At 40.8% G+C, this 13,181-nt stretch overlaps 1 pseudogene; it reads right to left on the bottom strand.

Annotated features, from left to right (window-relative positions):
* Nucleotides 1–10,412: 10,412 nt before the first annotated feature.
* LOC109575971 (large ribosomal subunit protein uL22-like) lies at nucleotides 10,413–11,020 on the bottom strand (annotated as a pseudogene).
* Nucleotides 11,021–13,181: the final 2,161 nt, after the last annotated feature.

The raw sequence follows: 13,181 nt of genomic DNA, 5'->3' as shown, positions 1-13,181 counted from the left end.
TGGATGGCATCACTGACTTGATGGACATGAGTCTGGGTGAACTCCAGGAGTTGGTGATGGACAGGGAAGCCTGGTGTGCTGCGATTCATGGGGGTGCAAAGAGTTGGACACGATTGAGCGACTGAACTGAACTAAACTGAATGGTAGAAAGGGAAAGGAACTAAAAAACCTCCTGATGAAGGTGAAAGAGGAGAGTTGAAAAGGTGGCTTAAAACTCAAAACCAGAATTGAAAGAGACACGTGTACCCCAGTGTTCATCGTAGCACTGTTTAGAATAGCCAGGACATGGAAGCAACCTAGATGTCCATCAGCAGATGAATGGGTAAGAAAGCTGTGGTACATATACACAATGGAGTATTACTCAGCCATTAAAAAGAATACATTTGAATCTGTTCTAATGAGGTGGATGAAACTGGAACCTATTATACAGAGTGAAGTAAACCAGGAAGAAAAACACCAATACAGTATACTAACACATATATGTGGAATTTAGAAAGATGGTAATGACAACCCTGTATGCAAGACAGCAAAAGAGACACAGATGTATAGAACAGCCTTTTGGACTCTGTGGGAGAGGGAGGGGGAAGATGATTTGGGAGAATGGCATTAAAACATGTATAATATCATATAAGAAATGAATAGCCAGTCCAGGTTCAATGCAGGATACAGGAAGCTTAGGGCTGGTACACTGGGATGACCCAGAGGGATGGTATGGGGAAGGATGTGGGAGGGGGGTTCATGATGGGGAACATGTGTACACCTGTGGCAGATTCATGTTGATGTATGGCAAAACCAATACAATATTGTAAAGTAAAAAAAGAAAAAAAATAATAACAATAATAAAAATAAAGAAAAATGAGAGGAAAAAAAAAAAAAAACATTCAAAAAACAAAGATCATGGCACCTGGTCCCATCACTTCATGGCTAAATAGATGGGGAAACAATGGAAACAGTGACAGACTTTATTTTCTTGGGCTCAAAAATCACAGAAGATGGTGACTGCAGCCATAAAATTAAAAGATGCTTGCTCTTTAGAAGAAAAGTTATGACAAATAGCAGAGACATCACTTCACCAACAAAGGTCCATGTAGTCAAAGCTATAGTTTCCTAGTCATCATGTACAGATATGAGAGTTGGATCATGAAGAAGGCTGAGCCCCGAAGAATTGATGCTTTTGAACTGTGGTGTTGGAGAAGACTCTTGAAAGTCCCTTGGACCGCAAGGAGATCAAACCAGTCAATCCTAAAGGAAATCAGTCCTGAATATTCATTGGAAGGACTAACGCTAAAGCTGAAGCTCCAGTACTGATGCAAAGAGCCAACTCGTTGGAAAAGACCCTGATGCTGGGAAAGATTTAGGGCAGGAAAAGGGGGTGACAGAGGATGAGATGGTTGGATAGAGTCATCAACTAAATGGACGTGAGTTTGAGCAAACTCCAGGAGACAATGAAGGATAGGGAAGCCTGGTGTGCTGCTGTCCATGGGGTCACAGAATCAGACATGACCAAATGACTGCACAACAACCTTAACTTTGTGTTTTGAGGGGGTTTTGTTAGTTATATTTTTTATATTTGTTTATTTATTTGACTGCACCTGGTCTTAGTTACAGCACACAGGCTCTTTAGTTATGCTACGTGAGCTCTTAGTTGTGGCATGGGGATCTAGTTCCCTAACCAGGGATCAAACTTGACCCCTGCACTGAGAGTGCAGAGACTTAGCCACTGGTCCACCAGGAAAGTCCCATAGTACCTTAACTTTGAGAGGTAACTTGCTAAGTATAGAGTTCAGAATTTCAGAGGCTTTATAATTCTTAATGCTGAAAAGCTAAGGGACAAGTAAAAGACCCAGTGACAGAGATCAGGGGACAGAATATTTTGGCATAAACCCTGCCCTAATATTACCTTTAAGCTTAAGAACTAGAAATACAAATATACAGCTGAGCTATGAGCCTCATAAGGTGATCCCTGAGGAGAAACCTGTTGTAGGTGTGACTTGGGTCCCAAATGCACCCTTCAGTCATGACCGTGCTTTTTGCTTGATTAGCGGACATCTACGTCAGATTTGATTTCCTCTTCAACTGCTCACCGTCTTTTTCCACTGACCCACCCACACTCCCCAGCTTGACCTAGTGTCTGAGTAATCCTGGCTCCACCCTGGGGATTACCTCCCTCTGCACTTGGCTGGGGACGTCATTAGCCAGAGCCCGTTGAGTGTTCTGCTCTCCCATCAGGCCTGCCTCTGTTCTGCTGCCCTTTGCTTCCCTCTGGTGGCACAGTGGTCCACCCTGATTAGCTGGACTGGGTCAGGACCCAAGCTGACTTGCCTTAGGGCCTCGAGTAGGTTACCTGAGGAGCTTGGTAGAATGCAGCTTGCTAGCTCTAGTCCTTGGAGGCTTTGATTCAGTACCTTTGTGGTATAGTCTGTGCCTCTGTTCCTAACACTTTCACAAGTGGTACCAATGCTGTGGGCAGAGACCCCACTTGGAAACCACTGCTCTAGACCCACGAGTTAACAGAAAGGGGCTGCAGCAGAGAAGTGTTTAAGAAATGCTAGGGCAGTTGTGCATTCTGATGACAGTGTTTCCCAAAGAATATTCCTTGGGCATTTTGCTTCATGATGCTCAACAAAACAAAAAGGATTCTGGTTTGGGGTAAACACCACAAATTCTCCTCTGGATACTGGCAATCTCTAAGAAGATCTAAAGAGGGGAGAAAAAAAAAAAGTCCCTGGTATTCTAATGCATCCACAACTGGATCACAGTTGTGGATGTGACTGTTGATGGAAGTAAAGTCCAATGCTGTAAAGAGCAATTTTGCATAGGAACCGGGAATGTTAGGTCTATGACTCAAGGCAAATTGGAAGTGGTCAAACAGGAGATGGCAAGAGTGAACTTTGGCATTTTAGGATTCAGCAAGTTAAAATGGACTGGAATGGGTGAATTTAACTCAGATGATCATTATATCTACTACTGTGGGCAAGAATCCCATAGGATAAATGGAGTAGCCATCATAGTCAACAAACAATTCTGAAATGCAGTACTTGGATGCAATCTCGAATATGAAAGAATGATCTCTATTTGTTTCCAAGGCAAACCATTCAGTATCACAGTAATACAAGTTTATGCCCTGATCAGTACTGCTGGAGAAGCTTAAGTTGAATGGTTTTATGAAGACCTACAAGACCTTCTAGAACTAACAACCCAAAAAGATGTCCTTTTCATTATAGGGGATTGGAATGCAAAAGTAGGAAGCCAATAAATATCTGTAGAAACAGGCAAATTTGGCCTTGGAGTACAAAAAGAAACAGGGCAAAGGCTAATAGAGCTTTGCCAAGAGAACACACTGGTCATAGCAAACACCCTTTTCCAACAAAACAAGAGAATACTCTACACGTGGACATCATCAGATGGTCAATACCAAAATCAGATTGATTATATTCTTTGCAGCCAAAGATGGAGAAGCTCTATACAGTCAACAAAAACAAGACCAGGAGCTGACTGTGGCTCAGATCATGAACTCCTTAAAGCCAAATTCAGACTGAAATTGAAGGAAGTAGGGAAAACCATTAGATGATTCAGGTATGAACTAAATCAAATCCTTTACAATTATACAGTGGAAGTGAGAAATAGATGCAAAGGATTAGATCTGATAGACAGAGTGCCTGAAGAACTGTGGATGGAGATTCATGGCATTATACAGGAGTCAGGCATCAAGACCATCCCCAAGAAAAAAAAATGCAAAAAGACAAAATGGTTGTCTAAAGAGGCCTTACAAATAGCTGTGAATAGAAGAGAAGCAAAAAACAAAGGAGAAAAGGAGATATACCAATTTGAATGCAGAGTTCCAAAGAAAACCAAGGAGAGAAAGCAAGAAACCTTCCTCAGCGATCAGTGCAAAGAAATAGAGGAAAACAATAAAATGGAAAAGACTAGAGATCTCTTTAAGAAAATTAGAGATACCAAGGGAACATTTCATGCAAAGATGGGCACAATGAAGGACATAAAGGTATGGACCTAACAGAAGCAGAAGATATTAAGAAGAGGTGGCAAGGATACACAGAAGATCTATACAAAAAAGATCTTCATGACCCAGATCATCACAGTGGTGTGATCACCCACCTAAAGCCAGACATGCTGGAATACAAAGTCAAGTGGGCATCAGGAAGCATCACTATGAACAAAGCTAGTGGAGATGATGGAATTCCAGATGAGCTATTTCAAATCCTAAAAGATGGTGCTGTGAAAGTGCTGCACTCAACATGCCAGCAAATTTGGAAAACTCAACAGTGGCCACAGGACTGGAAAAGGTCAGTTTTCATTCCAATTCCAAAGAACGGCAATGAAAAAGAATGCTCAAACTGCCACACAATTGCACTCATCTCATACGCTAGTAAAGTAATGCTCAATATTCTCCAAGCCAGGCTTCAACAGTACCTGAATCATGAAATTCCAGATGTTCAAGCTGGTTTTAGAAAAGGAAGAGGAATGAGAAATCAAATTGCCAACATCCATTGGATCATCAAAAAACCAAGAGAGTTCCAGAAAAACATCTACTTCTGCTTTATTGACTATGACAAAGGCTTTGACTGTGTGGACCACAACAAACTCTGGAAAATTCTTCAAGAGATGGGAATACCAGACCACCTGACCTGCCTCCTGAGAAATCTGTATGCAGGTCAAGAAGCAACAGTTAGAACTGGACATGGAAGAACAGACTGGTTCCAAATCACACATAGACTACATCAAGACTGTATATTGTCAGCCTGCTTATTTAACTTCTATGCAGTGTACATCATGAGAAACGCTGGGCTGGGTGAAGCCCAAGACAGAATTAAGATTCCCTGGAGAAATATCAATAACCTCAGATATGCAGATGACACCAACATTATGCCAGAAAGTGAAGAGGAACTTAAGAGCTTCTTGATGAAAGTGAAAGAGGAGAGTGAAAAAGTTGGCTTAAAACTCAACATTCAGAAAACGAAGATCATGGCATCTGGTCGCATCACTTCATGGAAATAGATGGGGAAACAGTGGAAACAGTGACAGACTATTTGGGGGGGCTCCAAAATCACTGCAGATGGTGACTGCAGCCATGAAATTAAAAGACGCTTACTCCTTCGAAGGAAAGTTATGACTAATCTATACAGCATTTTAAAAAGCAGAGACATTACTTTGCCAATGAAGGCCCATCTAATCAAAGCTATGGTTTTTCCTGTGGTCATGTATGGATGTGAGAGTTGGACTATAAAGAAAGCTGAGCACAGAAAAATTGATGCTTTTGAACCGTGGTGTTGGAGAAGACTCTTGAGAGTCCCTTGGACAGCTAGGAGATCCAACCAGTCCATCCTAACGGAAATCAGTCCTGAATATTCATTGGAAGGATTGATGTTGAAGCTGAAACTCCAATACTTTGGCCACTGGATGTGAAGAGCTGACTCACTGGAAAAGACCCTGAAACTGGGAAAGATTGAAGGTGGGAGGAGAAAGGGATGACAGAGGATGAGATGTTTGGAGGGCATCACCGACTTAATGGACATGAGTTTGAGTACACTCCGGGAATTGGAGATGGACAAGGAGGCCTGACATGCCGTGGTCCGTGGGGTCACAAAGAGTCGGACACGACTGAGCGACTGAACTGACTGAACTGATGCTAATGCATTATCGTTTTTAACATCTCAATTAGTTTTCACTCCATTTAAAAGTAGTTTTTGTATCTTTCATACACACGCTATGCATTGTGGGTATTTCAAATCATAGCCATGCAAATCAGTCATTCACACTGAGATTTGCACGTCACACCTGCCAGAGCCGTAAGATCAGGTCTCAGGAGTCTTTGACCTTCACCTGCGGAGGTCTTAACAGAAACACTTTCATCTTTCTTTTCTCCATTTCTTAAATGTAATGGAGTCCCCAAAGCAGGATGTCAGCCAAAACTTAAAGGACACCAGGAGAGTCTTAGGCTTCCCTGAATCTGGAGGAAATGGTTATTCTTGTATATAAGACTGACTTTTTCAAAGATAATGATCTAGCAAAAGCAAATACTGTATGTGCTTCACTGTCAGATTTCTAGTCTTTCACAATGAGAAGTGCTTGGCAGTAACAAAATGAATGAGGAACCAAGGCTGCCTCCAAGGCTCAGAGAACACAAAAGACTGGATGCTGCCACTGAGTTGACTTAGACTTACTGCGTTTTAAAACTCAAATCAATTTGGAAATGGGCCTAATCATTGAAAAGAGACAGGTTTGTAAAGAACAAGATGTTGTAATGACTGGTATGTCAGAGCAGCGGGTGCTAAGTTATCATCACGCACAAGAGAGGCAGCAGCACATGTCCATGTCCATGTGCTCATGTTCATTTCCTTTCTTGGTGCACAGCTATTCCCACACTACAAAATATGCCTGCAAAATCCCACACCCTGCATGAGGCCAAATTCCTGGCTTTTGAAGGGCCTGAAATCGATTCCCAAAAGCAGTTCCTCTGTGTCTTTGTTCAAACAAACTGGGAATCTTTTGGCTCATGGCACCAATGGTAAGTGAAAGAAGATCCCCTCCATGATGTTCTTCATTAGCAGGTCTCCTAGGATGGGTGTGTTTTCTTTCCTGATCACAATTTTACTGTGCTGCAGTTTTCTTTGGCCCCGTATTAGCACATTAATCATTCATAACCATAATTTTTGGTTTTGGTTAGCTATTTTCCGTTTTGATTATTCAAGAATAATTTCAATAATATTGCTATATATGTAATAACATCTTAAATATAAACATGTCAAAGTAATGTGTATGCTATGTTACATGTAAATATTTACAGCAGAAATACAGTTATAAATACTCAGTGCAGAATTTTCAGGGAATTTAAAATTTTCAAACATATGCAAATGTGTGGTCTTAGGAAGAGTTTTCTCTGTTGTTTGGGTGAACCATATTTATGCAACCATCAAAAAAACTTTTAAAAATTTACACATAATTTTAAATAAAGAAGACAGCTTTTGCTTTGTAAAGCAATGTTCTCTCTAGAAATATTACTTTGAGATGATAAGGTTTGAGGGGAGAGTATTTTCAAAGAGAAGCAAATGTGGAGCTAGATAGAAAAGAATGACTTAGGAAATTACTGGTATCTGCAAGTTTTCCTATGTTTTTCCCATTAATTAGGTTCCCTGAAGGGTTTTATTTCCCTATGGAAGAAATACTTGTCTTGACCCCACTAGAGTTATGACTGCAATGGTACTTTTTCTCCAACATATGTATAAAATAGTCTCAGTGATAAGGAAAATTTTCAGAGATCAATAAATTTAAGTACCAAAATGCTCTGGGGTGCTAGAAGTCCTTTACAATTAGGGACTAGTAGTAACTGAAAGAAGAAGCAATTCACTCATTACTACGTTAATGTTAAATGTGTATTAATGAGGATGCTTTCCTTGAAACATTCAAGGAAACATTATTATTCAGTTCAGTTTAGTTCAGTCTCTCTGTTGTGTCCAACTCTTTGTGACCCCACGGACTGCAGCACGCCAGGCCTCCCTGTCCATCACCAACTCCCGGAGTCTACCCAAACTCATGACCACTGAGTCGATGATGCCATCCAACCATCTCATCCTCATTTCATCCTCTGTTTTCTCCTTCTCCTCCTGCTTTCAATCTTTCCCAGCATTAGGGTCTTTTCAAATGAATCAGTTCTTCGCATCAGGTGGCCAAAGTATTGGAGTGTCAGCTTCAGCATCAGTCCTTCCAATGAATATTCAGAACTGATCTCCTTTAGGATGGACTGGTTGGATCTCCTTGCAGTCCAAAGGACTCTCAAGAGTCTTCTCCAACACCACAGTTTAAAAGCATCAATTCTTCAGTGCTCAGCTTTCTTTATAGCCCAACTCTCACATCCATACATGACTACTGGAAAAACCATAGCCTTGACCAGAGGGACCTTTCTAGGCAAAGTAATGTCTTTGCTTTTTAATATACTGTCTAGGTTGGTCATAACTTTCCTCCAAGGAGTAAGCGTCTTTTATTTCATGGCTGCAATCCCCATCTGCAGTGATTTTGGAGCCCCCCAAAATAAAGTCGGCCACTGTTTCCACTGTTTCTCCATCTATTTGCCATGAAGTGATGTGACTGGATGCCATGATCTTAGCTTTATGAATGTTGAGCTTTAGGCCAAATTTTCACTCTCCTCTTTCACTGTCATCAAGAGACTCTTTAGTTCCTCTTCACTTTCTGCCATAATGGTGGTGTCATCTGCATATCTGAGGTTATTGATATTTCTCCCAGCAATCTTGATTCCAGCTTGTGGTTCATCCAGCCCAGAGGTTCTCATGATGTACTCTGCGTATAAGTTAAATAAGCAGGGTGACAATATACAGCCTTGACATACTCCTTTTCCTATTTGGAACCATTCTGTTTTTCCATGTTCAGTTCTAATTGTTGCTTCCTGACCTGCATACAGATTTCTCAGGAGGCAGGTAAAGTGGTCTGGTATTCCCATCTCTTTCAGAATTTTCCACAGTTTATTGTGATCCACACAGCCATGAAGAGATGTCCCACATGCAAGATAAGAGAAACCCCAGTAAGATGGTTGGTGCTGAGAGAGAGCCTCAGAGGGCAGGAAGACTGAAACAACAATCACAGAAAAGTAACCAATCTGATCGAATGGACCACATCGTTGTCTAACTCAATGAAACTAAGCTATGCCGCATAGCGCCACCCAAGATGGACGGGTCATGATGGAGAGTTCTGACAAAATGTCGTCCACTGGAAAAGGGAATGGCAAACCACTTCATTATTCTTGCCTTGAGAACCCCATGATAGTATGAAAAGGCAAAAAGATAGGACACTGAAAGATGAACTCCCCAGGTTGGTAGGTGCCCAATATGCTACTGGAGATCAGTAGAGAAATAACTCCAGAAAGAATGAAGAGATGGAGCCAAAGCAAAAACAACACCCAATTGTGGATGTGACTGGTGATAGAAGCAAGGTCCAATGCTATAAAGAGCAATATTGCATAGGAACCTTGAATGTTATATTGATGACTCAAGGCAAATTGGAAGTGATCAAACAGGAGATGGCAAGAGTGAATTTTGACATTTTAGGAATCAGAAAACCAAAATGGACTAGAATGGGTGAATTTAACTCAGATGACCATTATATCTACTACTAAATGGGTGAATTTAACTCACATGACCATTATTACAAGAATCCCTTAGGAGAAATGGAGTAGCCATCATAGTCAACAAAAGACTCCAAAATGCAGTACTTGGATGCAATCTCAAAAATGAAAGGATGATCTCTGTTCGTTTACAAGGCAAACCATTCAATATCATGGTAATTCAAGTCTATGCCCTGACCGGTAATGCTGAAGAAGCTTAAGTTGAACGGTTCTATGAAGACCTACAAGACCTTTTAGAACTAACACCCCAAAAAGATGTCCTTTTCATTATAGGGGACTGGAATGCAAAAGTAGGAAGTCAAGAAACACCCAGGGTAACAGGTGTTTGGTTTGGAGTACATAATGAAGCAAGGGTAAGGCTAATAGAGTTTTGCCAAGAGAACACACTGGTCATAGAAAGCACCCTCTTCCAACAATACAAGAGAAGACTCTACACATAGACATCATCAGATGGCCAACACCGAAATCAGATTGATTATATTCTTTGCAGCCAAAGATGGAGAAGTTCTATACAGCCAGCAAAAACAAGACCAGGAGCTGACTGTGGCTCCGATCATGAACTCCTTATTGCCAAATTCAGACTTAAGTTGAAGAAAGAAGGGAAAACCACTAGATGATTCAGGTATGACCTAAAACAAATCCTTTACAATTATACAGTGGAAGTGAGAAATAGATTTAGGGGCCTAGATCTGATAGACAGAGTCCCTGATGAATTATGGATAGAAGTTTGTACATTGTACAGGAGAGAGGGATCAAGACCATCCCCGAGAAAAAGGAATGCAAAAAGGCAAAATCATTGTCTGAAGAGGCCTTACAAATAGCTGTGAAAAGAAGAGAACTGAAAAGCAAAGGAGAAAAGGAAAGATGTACCCATTTGAATGCAGATTTCCAAAGAAAGGCAGTGAGATAAGAAAGCCTTCCTCAGCGATCAGTGTAACAATAAAATCGAAAAGACTAGAGCTCTCTTCAAGAAAATTAGAGATAACAAGGGAACATTTCATACAAAGATGGGTACAATGAAAGACAGAAAAGGCATGGACCAAACAGAAGCAGAAGATATTAAGGAGAGTTGGCAAGAATACACAGAAGAACTATACAAGAAAGATCTTCACGACCCAGATCATCACAATGGTGTGATCCCCAACCTAGAGCCAGACATCCTGGAATGCAAAGTCACGTGGGCATCAGGAAACATCACTGTGAACAAAGCTAGTGGAGGTGATGGAATTCCCGATGAGCTATTTCAATTTTCTTTTTTTTACTTTTATTTGCCTTTATTTTTTGCGGCATTTATTCCCGGGCCATAAGTGTTTGTTTCTTCAGTTTCTTCTGGGATATCTTTTTCTTCTGTGCAACCTCCTTTTCTGGTTTAGGAACAATCTGTTCTTTTTCAGTAAGGATCATCTCAATGTGGCAGGGAGAGCTCCTGTAGGGGCTGATCCGACCATAAGCTCTGTAAGTCCTATGCTGCATCTTGGGGGCTTTGTTCACTTGGATGTGCTCAATGACCAGAGAATCTACATCTAAGCCCTTAAGTTCAGCATTACTCTCTGCGTTTTTGAGCATGTGTACTAAAAATTCAGCATTCTTTTGGGGCCACCGACCCTGCGTCCACCCCACTGTTTGGCCTGTGCACACCTACCAGCTCCACCATTGTAACGACGGAATGGCACACATTGCTTCTTTAAAGTGACATCCTTCAGATACTTGGTGGCTTTTCGGATATGCATACTCTTCATGGCCTGGGCAGTTTCATGAGTGTTCTTAAAGTGAATACGAAGATTTGAACCTCTTGATTTGCATGATTTTGTGGGGTTTTCTGGGTCAAGTGAATAGCGCACCATTTTTAGGGGTCACCTCAGGCCGCTTACCTGAAAAGCTATTTCAAATTTTAAAAGATGATGCTGTGAAAGTGCTGCACTCAATATGCCAGCAAATTTGGAAAACTCAGCCGTGGCCACAGGACTGGAAAAGGTCAGTTTTCATTCCAACCCCAAAGAAAGGCAATGCCAAAGAATGCGCAAACTGCCACACAATTGCTCTCATCTCACACACTAGCAAAATAATGCTCAAAATTCTGCAAGCCAGGCTTCAGCAATACGTGAACCGTGAACTTCCAGATGTTCAAGCTGGTTTTAGAGAAGGCAGAGGAACCAGAGATCAAATTGCCAATGTCTGCTGGGTCACTATTATAGTAAATGCTGTAATAACAATAGCACTTACTTAGCATTCACTATGCTCTGCACCAGTACTGTACAGGGACAAACTCCCTGGGCCCTAGCGAGAGCGTGAGCGGTGGTAGTGGCAGTAGTAACAGTGTAGTGGTAGTAGAAGCAGCACATCCTTTCTCAGAAGAGAAAGTCAAGAGGTTAAATAATCTGCTGAAAGTCACAGCTAGTAGTGGTGTCAGGATTCAAACCCTAGTGGTTTAGTTCCTGGGATTCTAAATATTACTTTTAATACTATAGGTCCTCTATTCAAGTGATATGCTCATTAATTAATTCAAATGTGCATGGATCTCTCCTTTAAAAACATTCAGAGAAAAGATTAACAATTAAATTATATATTTATTGTCTTTGACATTAAGCAATAGATGTTCCTCTAGACAAGGCTGACAATTTCATTTGTATTTGAGTAAGAATTGCTGACAAGCCCATTTAAAGTCCTAGGAAAAGTGTGTTTATCAGATTGAAATGTTTCCTAAATCAGTTAGCAATCACATGCATGTAGTCATTTACTGTCTAGCTCAGTTGCCCTAAGCCACACATTCATTTTAATCCATGAATAATGTAGTGATGATTCATTGACAGCTATTTACCAGTTCCTATCACTTTCAGACTAGCTATTTTTAAGTGATTCCAAATAGAACACGTCTGAAAGTAAGACAATGCAAAGAGAAAGGAGACATTTCACTTTTATTTTAGGGTGGATGACATAAATCAGGATGATTTAGTCATAACCAATTACTCTATGTTACCTGGAACGTCCCTTGATGAACTATGGTGCCATCTCTATCTTTAATACATATCCACTATTCAGCCATTTCTCACCACTTCTGGACTCAAACCCCTAGCTCTGAACCTGGATCTTGGTCCACACCAACATCACGCCATGCCTGGACTTCAGCAATAGCCCCTAGCGTGTCTCCCAGGTTTCTAGCCCTGTATTATTCTCAATATGGAAGCCAGAATGGTCCTTAGAAAATATAAAACATAATTTTCTGCAGAAAATGTACATTCTCTTTCTCAACAGGTCATCCAGTTTCCCGCATGTCTCTGCCTTTATGTCCTCCCAGTCACCTCCTCACTTACTCCACTCTGACCTTTTTAGCGTCTTGTCACTAAAATATGCCAGTGCTACCTCACCACTTATGCCCCTAACATAAAAGACCCCCTGGCCTGAATGTATGGAATGCATATCCTCCAACATCCTACGTAATTTATGTATTTCCTTATTTCTTGTTCACTGTTTATTATCTGCATGCCTGATTAGAACACCAGCTCAAAGCAAGCACAGATTGTTTTCTGCTCCTTTTGAACAAAACAGAACAGTATCTGGCAAACTGTAGGTACTCAGTAAATGTTTACAGAGGGAACAAGTGGGTGAATGAATGATTTAATGCTAATAGCTAAGCTACGCTTCTGATTGAACATGAACATTCTCTTTAATCAGTATCTGCACAAGAGGATGATCACCAATAATGAACTGGCATTCAGAATCAGAATTTTTAGCTTTAAAGGAGGTTAAAATTCAATGCACTAATCTGTTGTGCTATTACACATCATGCAGACTGAAAAACTCCATCATACACTCATGAGAAAAAGAGAGCAAGAAACACCAACAATGTGTTAGTGCTATTATGAAAGTTATTCTCAGCTTGTGGACTCTCTGAAGGGGATTCGGAGGATTCCCTGATTCCCCCAGTTTCCCTGGAATACACTTTGAGAATCAGTAGACAGATTGTAGTCTCTTTCTTCTCTTGTGGCTAATAAAAATAAAATATTATTGATGCATAATTTTCTTTCAA

The sequence above is a fragment of the Bos indicus genome, chromosome 22, assembly GCF_029378745.1.
Source record: "Bos indicus isolate NIAB-ARS_2022 breed Sahiwal x Tharparkar chromosome 22, NIAB-ARS_B.indTharparkar_mat_pri_1.0, whole genome shotgun sequence".
Taxonomy (NCBI): domain Eukaryota; kingdom Metazoa; phylum Chordata; class Mammalia; order Artiodactyla; family Bovidae; genus Bos; species Bos indicus.
The sequence above is the reverse complement of the archived record's forward strand: the minus strand, read 5'-3'. Positions and strand labels throughout refer to the sequence as shown.